The following is a 13,410-nucleotide window of genomic DNA, read 5'->3' as shown; positions in this document are numbered from 1 at the left end:
CGCTTTCTGGATTCTAATTCCTTGTCATGTTCCAGACCTCACGTCAGTGTAGTCCTTCCCTCCTCACGCCAGTATGTGTGAGCTAAACGCGTGCATTTCGGCCTCCAATAGTAGCACGGTGTTGGCTCTCCTGCCAACCCAACAGTTTCGACTGGATGAAGAAAAGACGTCAGCTCGGTTGCTCCGCATCCTTGCTGAAATAATTTATAACGGAAGATCCAGGACGGTCTTTTTAAAATGGTTCAAATGGCTCTAAGCACTATGGTACTTAACATCTTAGGTCATCAGTCCCCTAGACTTTCTTGTTGTTGTTGTGGTCTTCAGTCCTGAGACTGGTTTGATGCAGCTCTCCATGCTACTCTATCCTGTGCAATCTTCTTCATCTCCCAGTACCTACTGCAGCCTACATCCTTCTGAATCTGTTTAGTGTATTCATCTCTTGGTCTACCTCTACGATTTTTACCCTCCACACTGCCCTCCAATGCTAAATTTGTGATCCCTTGATGCCTCAAAACATGTCCTACCAACCGATCCCTTCTTCTAGTCAAGTTGTGCCACAAACTTCTTTTCTCCCCAATCCTATTCAATACCTCCTCATTAGTTACGTGATCTACCCACCTTATCTTCAGCATTCTTCTGATGTTAACAAATTTCTCTTCTTCAGAAACGATTTCCTTGCCATTGCCAGTCTACATTTTATATCCTCTCTACTTCGACCATCATCAGTTATTTTACTCCCTAAATAGCAAAACTCCTTTACTACTTTGTCTCATTTCCTAATCTAATTCCCTCAGCATCACCCGATTTAATTTGACTACATTCCATTATCCTCGTTTTGCTTTTGTTGATGTTCATCTTATATCCTTCTTTCAAGACACTGTCCATTCCGTTCAACTGCTCTTCCAAGTCCTTTGCTATCTCTGACAGAATTACAACGTCATCGGCAAACCTCAAAGTTTTTACTTCTTCTCCATGAATTTTAATACCTACCCCGAATTTTTCTTTTGTTTCCTTTACTGCTTGTTCAATATACAGATTGAATAACATCGGGGAGAGGCTACAACCCTGTCTCACTCCTTTCCCAACCACTGCTTCCCTTTCATGCCCCTCGACTCTTATAACTGCCATCTGGTTTCTGTACTAATTGTAAATAGCCTTTCGCTCCCTGTATTTTACCCCTGCCACCTTCTGAATTTGAAAGAGAGTATTCCAGTTAACATTGTCAAAAGCTTTCTCTAAGTCTACAAATGCTACAAACGTAGGTTTGCCTTTTCTTAATCTTTCTTCTAAGATAAGTCGTAAGGTTAGTATTGCCTCACGTGTTCCAACATTTCTACGGAATCCAAACTGATCTTCCCCGAGGTCCGCTTCTACCAATTTTTCCATTCGTCTGTAAAGAATTCGCGTTAGTATTTTGCAGCTGTGACTTATTAAACTGATAGTTCGGTAATTTTCACATCTGTCAACACCTGCTTTCTTTGGGATTGGAATTATTATATTCTTTTGAGGTCTGTGGGTATTTCGCCTGTCTCATACATCTTGCTCACCAGATGGCAGAGTTTTGTCATGACTGGCTCTCCCAAGGCCATCAGTAGTTCTAATGGAATGTTGTCTACTCCCGGGGCCTTGTTTCGACTCAGGTCTTTCAGTGCTCTGTCAAACTCTTCACGCAGTATCTTATCTCCCATTTCGTCTTCGTCTACATCCTCTTCCATTTCCATAATATTGTCCCCTAGACTTAGAACTACTTAAACCTACTTAACCTAAGCACATCACACACACCCATGCCCGAGGCAGGATTCGAACCTGCGACCGTAGCAGCAGCGCGGCTCCCGACTGAAGCGCCTAGAACCGCTCGGTCACAGCTGCCGGCGAAGTTCTTTTAATTATCTTAGAATGTCACCAGAACTGCTCACGTTTCTTGTAAATAGAGTTAACTATGCGATAAGGAATAAAGGTACTGTAATGCATGAAGCACTGTCACCATAACTGAAATTACGTTGTCATACTGAGTGCATTACAATCGAGAACACTCGGCATGCTATAAGATACGGTTTTAGTTGGTGATGACGCTATTTCATTAACACCAATAATTATTATCATTAACAGTAATAATTATTAACATTAGCAACAATAATTACTCGAAGCAGGCCGCATTAAGAAGATAATGGTATGCAAACTTCTCTCTTGAAGAGAGATCTTTACAGTGGCAATATTTCAAAATTCTAACATATGTGAATGGGGAGCACTGCAGCGACGTTTTAAATAGATGAATCTTCAATAAAGAATGCAGCTTCTTGAAAGTGTGTAGCCTTCCCTCCTGTAGACGAGAGCATTGCCACAGCTAGAATTACACTTGCTTGTATTTTTCTTAATTCAGTTGTATATGTGCTCCTAACTCAATAAATTTTGCCCTGCATCTCAGATATTGTCAAACCATCTATGTTATGATCGCACATGACGGTCTCAGCGACAACAATATGTTGCTTATTTTTGTAATCAGCATCACTGAAGTCCCACAAACGCCTATGCAAAGCATAGATATCCAAAGAGCGAACATTATTCTCCGTTCCTCAGTTCGTATTTCATTTTGTGTACACTCTACGAACACACATAACCTGAAAACTCATGCAACTAGTGTCGCCAAAGTTGGAACACGCCGATAGTGTTTAGTTTCACTAACGAGTTGCGCAAACGCGCGGCGCACATGCGAATTGGACGGTAGCGCAGTTGCCTGCAACCTAGCGTCGTGTAAACTAGGCTTTATAAGAAAAATCCTGTCGGGACAACAGAAAGCGTTTTGCGTTCTACGTTTTGCGCAGTGCAAGGCAGTAACAACTGTTCAGCGTAACTTCCGTACCAGGTATTAGATGATGGCATGAACAGTTCCGAGAAACAGATTGTCTGTGTATAGGCAAATCGCCGGGCCGTCCCCGAGTATCTGAAATAGACGTCGAAAGCATCCGCCATAGTTTCACAAGAAGTCCGCAGAAACCTGTACGCCGTGCAGCTCGACAGCTCAACTTGCCCCCGATGTCCGTCTGGCGTGTGTTGCGTCGATGATTACACATGAAACCATACAAAATTGAGCTACTGCAAGCTCTTCGTGAAGGTGACAAATAACAACGTATGGAGTTCTCTAATTTCGTTCTTGGCAAAATGGAGGATGGCAGTTTTCTTCCACGTCTAGTGTTTAGTGACGAGGCAACATTCCATTTAAATGGAAAGGTGAACCGTCATAATGTGAGAATATGGAGTACGGAACAACCACATGAAGTTGCTCAACATGAGAGGGACCCTCGAAAATTTAAAGTGTTCTGTGCAGTTTCACGGAAAAAGGCGTATGGTCCATTTCTCTTTGCCCAGAACATTGTTACAGGAAGCAGATATCTCGATATGCTTGAGAATTTTCTTTCGCCACAGTTGAAGACCGATTCGAACGACTTCATTTGCAACAGGATGGGGCACCGGCGGCTGTGGTCGAGCGGTCCTTGGCGCTTCAGTCCGGAACCACGCAGCTGGTACGGTCGCAGGTTCGAATCCTGCCTCGGACATGGGTGTGTGTGATGCCCTTAAGTTAGTTAGGTTTAAGTAGTTCTAAGTTTCTGGGACTGATGACCTCAGTTTTTTTTCTTTTTTAATGGGGCTCTGCCACAATGACATCTGGAAATGCGGGAATTTTTAAATCAAATTATTACTGAACGATGGATCGTTCGCACCAGACCAAATGATTCAGCCTTACAGTCCTGGCCTCCAAGTCCACCGCACCTGACTGTATATTATCATTCTTCCAGTCCATACGTGGCATAACAGCAAACCAGTGCTTAAGAGTATTGGTTAAAAACAGTCTTGGTTGCAATTTTATTTTTTTTTATTTTCAACGACGCTTTTCGCCTTATTTAGGCATCTTCAGGTTATCTTTTCTAGATGGGCGCTAGAGGCGCTGTGGCGCATTATGCTTACTACCTGAGCCCCCATCTTACTGTTACTCCCTCCTGTGAATGGGAACGCGTGATGCAGATGTTGGTGCCTCTCGCGCCCATCTGGAAAAGATAACTGAAGATGCCTAAATAAGGCGAAACGCGTCGTTGAAAAATTAAAAAAAAAGAACTAAAATTGCAACCAAGACTGTTTTAACCAATACTGTATGTGATCATTTCTTGTGGGAGTTCATAAAAGACTCTGTTTATGTGACTATGTTACTAACAACAATTAATGAACAAAGACATCGCATAACAGCAGTTATGGGAGCTGTAACTCAAGACTTGCTCTCGGCGTGCATCTCAAAGGGGGCGTATTGAGCATCTATGGAAAAGAACTTTTTGAGTTTCCCGTTCATCAAAGAAAAAAATTCATTGTATATGTTTATTAGTTTCAGAAATACAGACGCGCCAAATACTATGACTCTTCTTGATACACCCTATATTATTTTCAGAAACTTCTTATAGTTGTGGAAACGAAGCGAAACAGCAGGGGGGAAGTATAATACGCTCTTCTGGTATCTACTCTTCGATACTGTTCGAGTACCTGGAATTCTCAACACTTTGAACTCCACGTTTGTCTCTCTACTGTGTGAGCCAGTCCACAGCTTGCAGTGGAGAGTATATAATGTGGCAGAATCATTTTCTCCACTACCAGCTCCATCCGCGGAAGGTACACGGTTAAGTCGTACTTACAAGGGACGTAAAAGCATTTGTAGACGAGCAGCTGGTCGAGTTTTGTGACATCACAACATGGAAATGACGTTCCACAGCACACCGCAGCGTGAAAGACTGATTATGGAAAGTCAGATTTTGGTTTCTGTTGAAAGGAACGTGGTCATTGAGATGCAAGATTGCATTTTACATCACAAGCAGAACTTGAGAGACGCCATATTGGATCCCGTCGCACCCAGTTTAAGCTCGTATTTGGTGGCTTTTGTGTTAAGCCTTTTGTCCTGTGATTATATTCCGTTTCAACGCACCAGGGTAGATCTCTCCTAAGCGCTTCTATGTTGGCATGATTTGCTGTTATAAAATGACTGGAAACGTCATATCGCTGGTTATAGAACTCTCGTTTTTTTTTTTTTTTTTTGTCATGAGAGTGTTATAAAAGTATGCCGTGTCAAAGCAACTATGTTTTGAAGATTTATCAAAAACATGTCGTTCTATGTAATATTTGTTGTAATTTATTGTCATCAGACGATATAATAGCCGTTATAGACATCAGGATAGCATCACATCAAAGACATAGTGGATGTTAACACAAGGTCTCTGAAGTGTATTGGACAGATGTGAAGACGTGGGAAGTCAAATGTAGTTGGCTCGTGTCCTGCTGGACATCGGGGCTCAGTTCGAAGCGCGACCCATCAATGGTGACAGGACAGAAGGGAAAATCGTTTTGATACGTCTGGCAGTGGAATATATGTACCAATACTGTTGTTATAATGCTGTACGATAGGCAACTATCTCCGAATATTTTTTATTCATTTTCGCGTTTTCTCAAACATTCTACGACTTGCTCATCAATGTAATGTACGAACTGTAATATTCTAGGCTATTTATGTACAAGAATGGTCTCTCTCAAGACTGAGTTTGTTCGATTTTGTGAATAAGGCTGGTAACATTGTAAGTAGGCTATTTAGGTTTTCTTATTGGTACCGCCACGTAGCGCTCTGTATGAAAATCACTGGCTGTGCTGTGTGCAGTCTGTGGCTAGTTTGCATTGTTGTCTGCCATTGTAGTGTTGGGCAGCTGGATGTGAACGGCGCGTAGCGTTGCGCCGTTGGAGGTGAGCCGCCCGCAGTGGTGGATGTGGGGAAGTGAGATGGCGGATTTTATGAGAGCGGATGATCTGGACGTGTGTCCATCAGAAACAGTAAATTTCTAATATTGGATATCATGGACTGATATATATATTATGACTTTTGAACACTATTAAGGTAAGTACATTGTTTGTTCTCTATCAAAATCTTTCATTTGCTAACTATGCCTATCAGTAGTTAGTGCCTTCAGTAGTTTGAATCTTTTATTTAGCTGGCAGTATTGGCGCTCGCTGTATTGCAGTAGTTCGAGTAACGAAGATTTTTGTGAGGTATGTGATTTGTGAAACGTATAGGTTAATTTAGTCAGGGCCATTCTTTTGTAGGAATTACTGAAAGTCAGACTGCGTTGCGCTAAAAAATATTGTGTGTCAGTTTAAGCACAGTAATGTATAATTTTTCTAAGGGGACGTTTCAACATGAACCAATAAATTGAAAGATTGCTTTCTAAATCACTACTGCTGAGTTGTGTGCACAAAACACATGTACATACATGTATGTACTCATACACACACACACGCACACACACACACACACACACACACACACACACACACACACACACACACACACACAATCTTATACGTAAGATGCTGAACATGGCTGCACTTCAGCAACTGTGCTTGCAAGAGCTTCAATGGATTGGGAATAACAGCCAACTAGTTTCAAAATATATGTTTACCAAACCTTGACTATGGTTTCGACTGTTTTAAAATTGTCTTCTTCAGAAGGTATTGTACATATAACCACTTTATATATATCCAGTGTGGGATATAGATAACGTGCTTCTACATACAATACCTTCTGAAGAAGAAAGATTTAAAACAGTCGAAAGCATAGTCAAGGTTTAGTAAACATGATTATTGCAACTAGTTGGCCGTTATTCTCAATCGATTGAAAATGTTGTATGTACTACATAAAATTTAACACAAAGATTGCACTAAATAAATGTATTTCATATGTTCTAGTAATTCGGCCACTGAATAGAGGCAGTGATCTATCAAGTATGACCAAAGTGTTTAGTTGAATGTGAGAAAGCTAAAATAATTTTTATTTATGTGGAAGATTATTGTAAATTGTATTACACTACCTGTAACGGAAGTTTTACAGCCTGGACATGGAACATGCTTTCTGCCTGGTATTGTGTGCATGGATAATGAAGTTTTATTTATGTTTACTACAGGCAGAAAAACATGGCTAGCATTTGTATAAGGCACGAAATGAGCGTTTCAATAGAGGCAACGTCGCAACTTCTCGTGCGTCGGTTTTCGTGAACAAACCGACCTATTACTACCCTTGCAGAGCGTCACTGAATATGTTGTTCGTGTGTTGTCATGTCTCTTTGATAAATACTCCATACACTGGAATGGTATTCTAGAACTGATCGCAATAGCGTAATGTGTGCGATTTCCTTTAGGCCGGTATTACACTATCAAATTTCTTTGTCAAATATCTTTGTCAAAAATCTTTGTCAAAGATATTCGATGGTGTAATAGGGAACCTTGTCAAATGTCGTCCAATATTTGATCAAATCTAGGGCCTCGCTGTAGATTTGATCAAAGACGTCGCTTGTCTTCTGTTCACTGCACTGTGACATGTTACCACATGGAGCGCTAGCATCGCTGCAGCGTTCTGTCGTCTGTAGTGTTTTTATATACATTGCTGGTAAATACAATTGGTGTGTGCCGACGACTACAAAATTAGTAGAGATGTATGAAGCTGATGAGGCGCTTTACAATGTGAGGCACCCTGAATACAAAAATAGATTAAGAAGATTGGAGACCTAACCTGACCTGACCTAATCTAACCTAACCTGACCTAATCTAACCCTCTCCTGTAGCAAGGAATCGGAGTGTTACAGTGAACCTGTCTTCTGCAAATGTAGTAGTTCTTAAATGAATATTGTGCTTTGTGATATGAGGACACACTTCACTGAGCACATACAGAAATGTATGCTCATCCATTCTTAAGTAATTGATGTGCGACTTGACGTCGTCCACTATAAGCTCATGTAACAAGTCTTGTTGAATGCTTTTATCGTGTCGTCGTAAAACCCACGGCTTCACCCAGGTATGTTTCCTTTTTTTCCCCCGCTTCTCATCCGCATATGCACACAGTGCAATTGTCGTACATGCAAGTGCTGCAGGTAATAACAAGTTGTTGTTGTTGTCAGCCATCTTGATATTTGACGAAAAATGTGATGACAGTGTAATACCCCCTCTAGCGCTACGTCAAAGATCTTTGTCAAATATATTTGACGGAATATTTGATCACATCTTTGATCAAATCTTGGACAAAGAAATTTGATAGTGTAATACCGGCCTTGGAGATGTGCCTCACTGCTTCCAATCGCGCTCGTATTTTTCCCCCCAACCGAGCGAAGTGACGCAGAGATTAGCTCACTGGACCCACAGCCGGGAAGACGACGGTTCAAATCGCTGTTCGGTCACACAGATTTAGGTTCTAACTTCACTAAACCGCTCCAGGCAAATGCCGAGTTAGTTCCTCTGAAGGCAAGGCCGATTTCCTGCCCCATCCTTTCGTAACGAGGGACTGTTCTCCGTCTGTAATGACCTCGCTGCCAACGTGACATTACACTCTAATCTACCTTTCGTATTTTTGGTAGTCACATGCTCAAAAATTGCCAAAGAGTATTCACCCCAGCAGTACTAACGTATTTTCCATAACGAGTACTACCAAGGGGGAGGGGGGAGGGGTGGCGGTGGTGTACTTTATGCCCACTACAAGAAAGTTTAGATAAAAAATAGATTTCGTTAATTGTTGTTATCTTTTATCAAAAACACACTTTTTAAATAGGTACTGCCGCGTAATTGGGGTCCAAAATTTGAAAATATGTTTTAGAATAGTCTTAGTAACACCGGCACATTAACCACAATCAAGGAGCCACACTTTACGAATATCACAAAACAATTTTAAAAAAATACTAATTTCGTTAACTGTTGTTGAATTATATTTGCAAAATACTTTTTAAAGGTATGTTGATGTGTAAAAGGGCTCTGAACGTGAATATATGAATATGAATTTTGTTGTGAGACTTAAATTTTCTGCTGAAGTTTTCCTGAAAAATGTAAAACAATTCCGGAATATATATAATTAAAAACAATACCTCTTTTAATTTTAAAATATGACTACATGACTAGCTAACAATATTTTGAGAAGGTAGGCACAAAGTAATACTCCTCCCCCTTGATATCAAGATGGTTAAGCCTGTGTAATTCATCTGCGTCACATTTAGGATCGATATGTAACAAAGTAGCACACTTTTCGTCTTGACGTCTAATGGAATGTGGAACCATGTTCGATGTGAATTGCAGTATCCCCTAAACTTCCGAAATAGTGTTTTTAGCTTTAAAATTTAGAATAGAGGAAAAAGTAATATAAAATGCTAGTTAAGAGAACTGAGTAATGGATTCCACTTTTAGTATTCGACGATTTTCTCACGAAAGTTAGTGCTATTACGGATAGTGTATCATAAAAATGGTTCAGAGGGCTCTGAGCACTATGGGACTTAACATCTGAGGTCATCAGTCCCCTAGAACTTAGAACTACTTAAACCTAACTAACCTAACGACATCACACACATCCATGCCCGAGGCAGGATTCGAACCTACGGCTGTAGCGGTCGCGCGGTTCCAGACTGTAGCGCCTAGAACCGCTCGGCCACACCAGCCAGCAGTGTATCATAACAAAAAGAAATTGGTGACGACGCTTTACCGATGTATTTTCATAAACCGCATTGAAAAGTCAGTAGCACGACACAAAATCGCAACTTAACGGTATTACACGGAAGACAACACGGTTCTCCGTCCCATCTGGCTAATCAAAATCAACGCCACATCGTGAGAAATAGAATCCTATTTTCCTCCAAAAAAGCACCAGGGGACCAGCACGAAGCTTTCGCACTTTTATAATATTAAATATGTTGTGGCGTAACAAGCTAGTCACGCCACACTGAGAAGGAAGCCGAAAGGCACGCGTACACACACGCCGACTGGCGTCAAGTCTGGAACAGGATAAGTTATGACTGCTATAAAGAAAATACGTAGCTTTGGAATATACTTAACTTTTAATGCTTCCTTTGGTACATCTCTCTTGACTATACAAATGAGACTCGTGTAAGATACATGCACTGATACAATTGGCGCCTTGCTAAGTCGTAGCCATTAACTTAGCTGAAGGCTATTCTAACTGTCTCTCGGCAAATGAGAGCAAAGGCTTCGTCAGTATAGTCGCTAGCAACGTCGCCGTACAACTGGGGACGAGTTCTCGTACGTCTCTCGAGACCTGCCGTGTGGTGGCGCTCGGTCTGCGATCACACAGTGGCGACACGCGGGTCCGACATGTACTAATGGACCGCGGCCGATTTAAGCTACCACCTAGCAAGTGTGGTGTCTGGCAGTGAGACCACAAAATAATCACAGTATTTGGAATTAGTGTGGATGTTGGGATAAGGGTAGTTTTGAGGATGAAGAGAAAACATCTTTAAACACAAACCGAACGACGAGAAATAATAAGAAATTTATGATACATCCTTCTATACACATTTCCAGCTGTCCAAAAATGTGTTTTGCAGTCGGCAAGTTTGTTCCATCTTGTACGAAGGGCAGAGATCAAGATGTCCCAGCAGGGCAGCATAACCTGTAACAACTCGAAAAGAATTTTCAATTAGTAAATACATCAGGTCGTTATCAATAGGTAAATCACCATTCAAGGCGACGATGATAAATATGTTTTTCGTTTTGGAACGTATGGGCTATTCGTGTAGAAGAGTCAACTTGTACGACGGGCAGAGATAATGGACTACCGCACTGGCCACTTATTATCTATGACAACGCTGTATAGAAATTATCCACTTACCAAGTATTTTAATACAAATAAAGTGGCATTTTTGATAATATAATATAAAAAGGGAGTCTTTCATTCGTGAACAATAAGTTAGCTTCGTAAAATATAGGTATAAAACTGCGCATCTAGGAAGCCCTTTTGTTTATGATAGTAAAAGTGTCTTTCACGTTAAAATTTTCCACATACAGTAAATTGTAGCGCAAAATCGGTATGCAAGGTCATAAACCTGTTAAAAAACCTTGCTAATGATACCTCATTCATCCCTGTACGATTCGCACAGTTTAAGAAAAAGGGTTGTTGACTTGAGAAATCGTACGTATGATTATACAGCGTGTCATAAAGATACAGGCTGAAAATTATACCGATTATCTGTAAAATGAAAAACATGGCAACTACGTCAGAATCTCTGGATAGAGATACAAGAGCAAATTGCCTCAGCACGAAGAAAAGGGCAAATGAGTTGGAAAAAAAGGAACTTTTAATACATATTGAACAAAAGTTAATGTTTATTGTGCTACCGGAATTGCTGCAGTTTTTTACTGCACGTCGAGATGCCTAAACGTCTTGAGAACGTTTGCGTAAACTTACCATTATTGTGTATTACAAGAGCATACCTAATGTGGCGTTTCTGGCAATTGCATCTGCGGACACGGTACTAGGCTCGCATTTCACGGGAACAGTTTGGAGAATGGTAGTGACATTAACAGCTGTCCTGTAGCTCTGTAGTGTTTCCTGCCGTCAGCGTTATTACAGTCATAAGCTCTAAACACCTGTACGACCGTGCTGGCGACTGTAGAAGTCACGTTGAGTCACCGGTGACTCATAATGCCGCTGACACCGCTCCAAATGTGACCCAGATTCCAGAGCGCTGGAGTCCCTCGACACAGTGGGTGCCTCATTTAACAGTTCGCTGCGTTGTTTTCACCAGGACAAAGTAGTTTATTAGTCTGAAGTATTTCTGGCATTAATATTTTCTTTTGTGCAGATAAGCGTTCAAACTAGACATAAACTACATTTACTGAGCATATCTGCTGCATTCAAAGAGATGTTCTGAGGTACTAGAATTTCAATTGACTCTCACATTCAAATGTCAAAAAGACATGTGATTTTTATCAGAGACAATCTAGTTAAAACATATCAGTTATCGTCGCAGGTTCGAATCCTGCCTCGGGCATGGATGTGTGTGATGTCCTTAGGTTAGTTAGGTTTAACTAGTTGTAAGTTCTAGGGGACTAATGACCTCAGCAGTTGAGTCCCATAGTGCTCAGAGCCATTTGAACCATTTTTTTATCAGTTATCACAAAGTGTTACGCAAGGTGATTACGTTAGTCAAAATAATTAGTCGATCAGGCGAGCTACGATGCATTATGAAAGATAAACTCGTAATTCACTCTGATATCACACATCATAATCATCTTAATTCCAGCGTTAGGCTAATTAGCCTGTTCCGTTGATCACTGTATCATTTACTTTCCCAAGCCTCACCTGTTGATTGGGAGGTATTTCGCTTCGTTCTCACAGGCGGCCGGCACGACATCATAATTGCATACATTTAATTTTTTTTAGTACGTCTTCGTCGTACACTACTGTCCATTAAAATTGCTACACCAAGAAGAAATGCAGATGATAAACGGATATTCATTGGACAAATATATTATACTAGAACTGAAATGTGATAACATTTTCACGCAATTTGGGTGCATAGATCCTGAGAAATCAGTACCCAGAACAACCACATCTGGGTGTAATAACGGCCTTGATACGCCTGGTCACTGGGCCAAACAAAGCTTGGATGGCGTGTACAGGTACAGCTGCACATGCAGCTTCAACACGATACCAAAGTTCATCAAGAGTAGTGACTGGTGTATTGCGATGAGCTAGTATTCCGGCCACCATTGACCAGACGTTTTCAGTTGGTGAGAGATCTGGAGAATGTGCTGGCCAGGGGAGCAGTCGAACGTTTTTTGTACCCAGAAAGGCCCGTACAGGACCTGCAACATGCGGTCGTGCATTATCCTGCTGAAATGTAGGGTTTCGCAGGGATCGAATGAAAGGTCGAGCCACGGGTCGTAACACATCTGAAATGTAACGTCCACTGTTCAAAGTGCCGTCAGTGCGAACAAGAGGTGACCGAGACGTGTAACCAATGGCACCCCTTACCATCATGCAGGGTGATACGCCAGTATGGCGAGGACGAATACACGCTGCCAATGTGCGTTCACCGCGATGTCGCCAAACACGAATGCGACCATCACTATGCTGTAAACAGAACCTGTATTCATCCGAAAAAATGACTTTTTGCCATTCGTGCACCCAGATTCGTCGTTGAGTAGACCATCGTAGGCGCTCCTGTCTGTGATGCAGCGACAAGGGTAACCGCAGCCATGGTCTCGGAGCTGATAGTCCGTGCTGCTGCAAACGTCGTCGAACTGTTCGTGCAGATGATTGTTGTCTTGCAGACGTCCCCAACTGTTGACTCAGGGATCGAGACGTGGCTGCACGATCCGTTAAAGCCATGCGGATCAGATGCCTGTCATCTCGACTGCTAGTGATACGAGGCCGTTGGGATCCAGCACGGCGTTCCGTATTACGCTCCTGAACCCACCGATTCCATATTCTGCTAACAGCCATTGGATCTCGACCAATGCGAGCAGCAATGTCGCGGTACGATAAACGGCAATCGCGATAGGCTACAACCTGACCTTTATCATAGTCGGAAACGTGATGGTACGCATTTCTCCTCC

This window comes from Schistocerca nitens, chromosome 4 (assembly GCF_023898315.1).
Source record: "Schistocerca nitens isolate TAMUIC-IGC-003100 chromosome 4, iqSchNite1.1, whole genome shotgun sequence".
Classification (NCBI taxonomy): domain Eukaryota; kingdom Metazoa; phylum Arthropoda; class Insecta; order Orthoptera; family Acrididae; genus Schistocerca; species Schistocerca nitens.
This window is presented reverse-complemented; position numbering follows the sequence as displayed.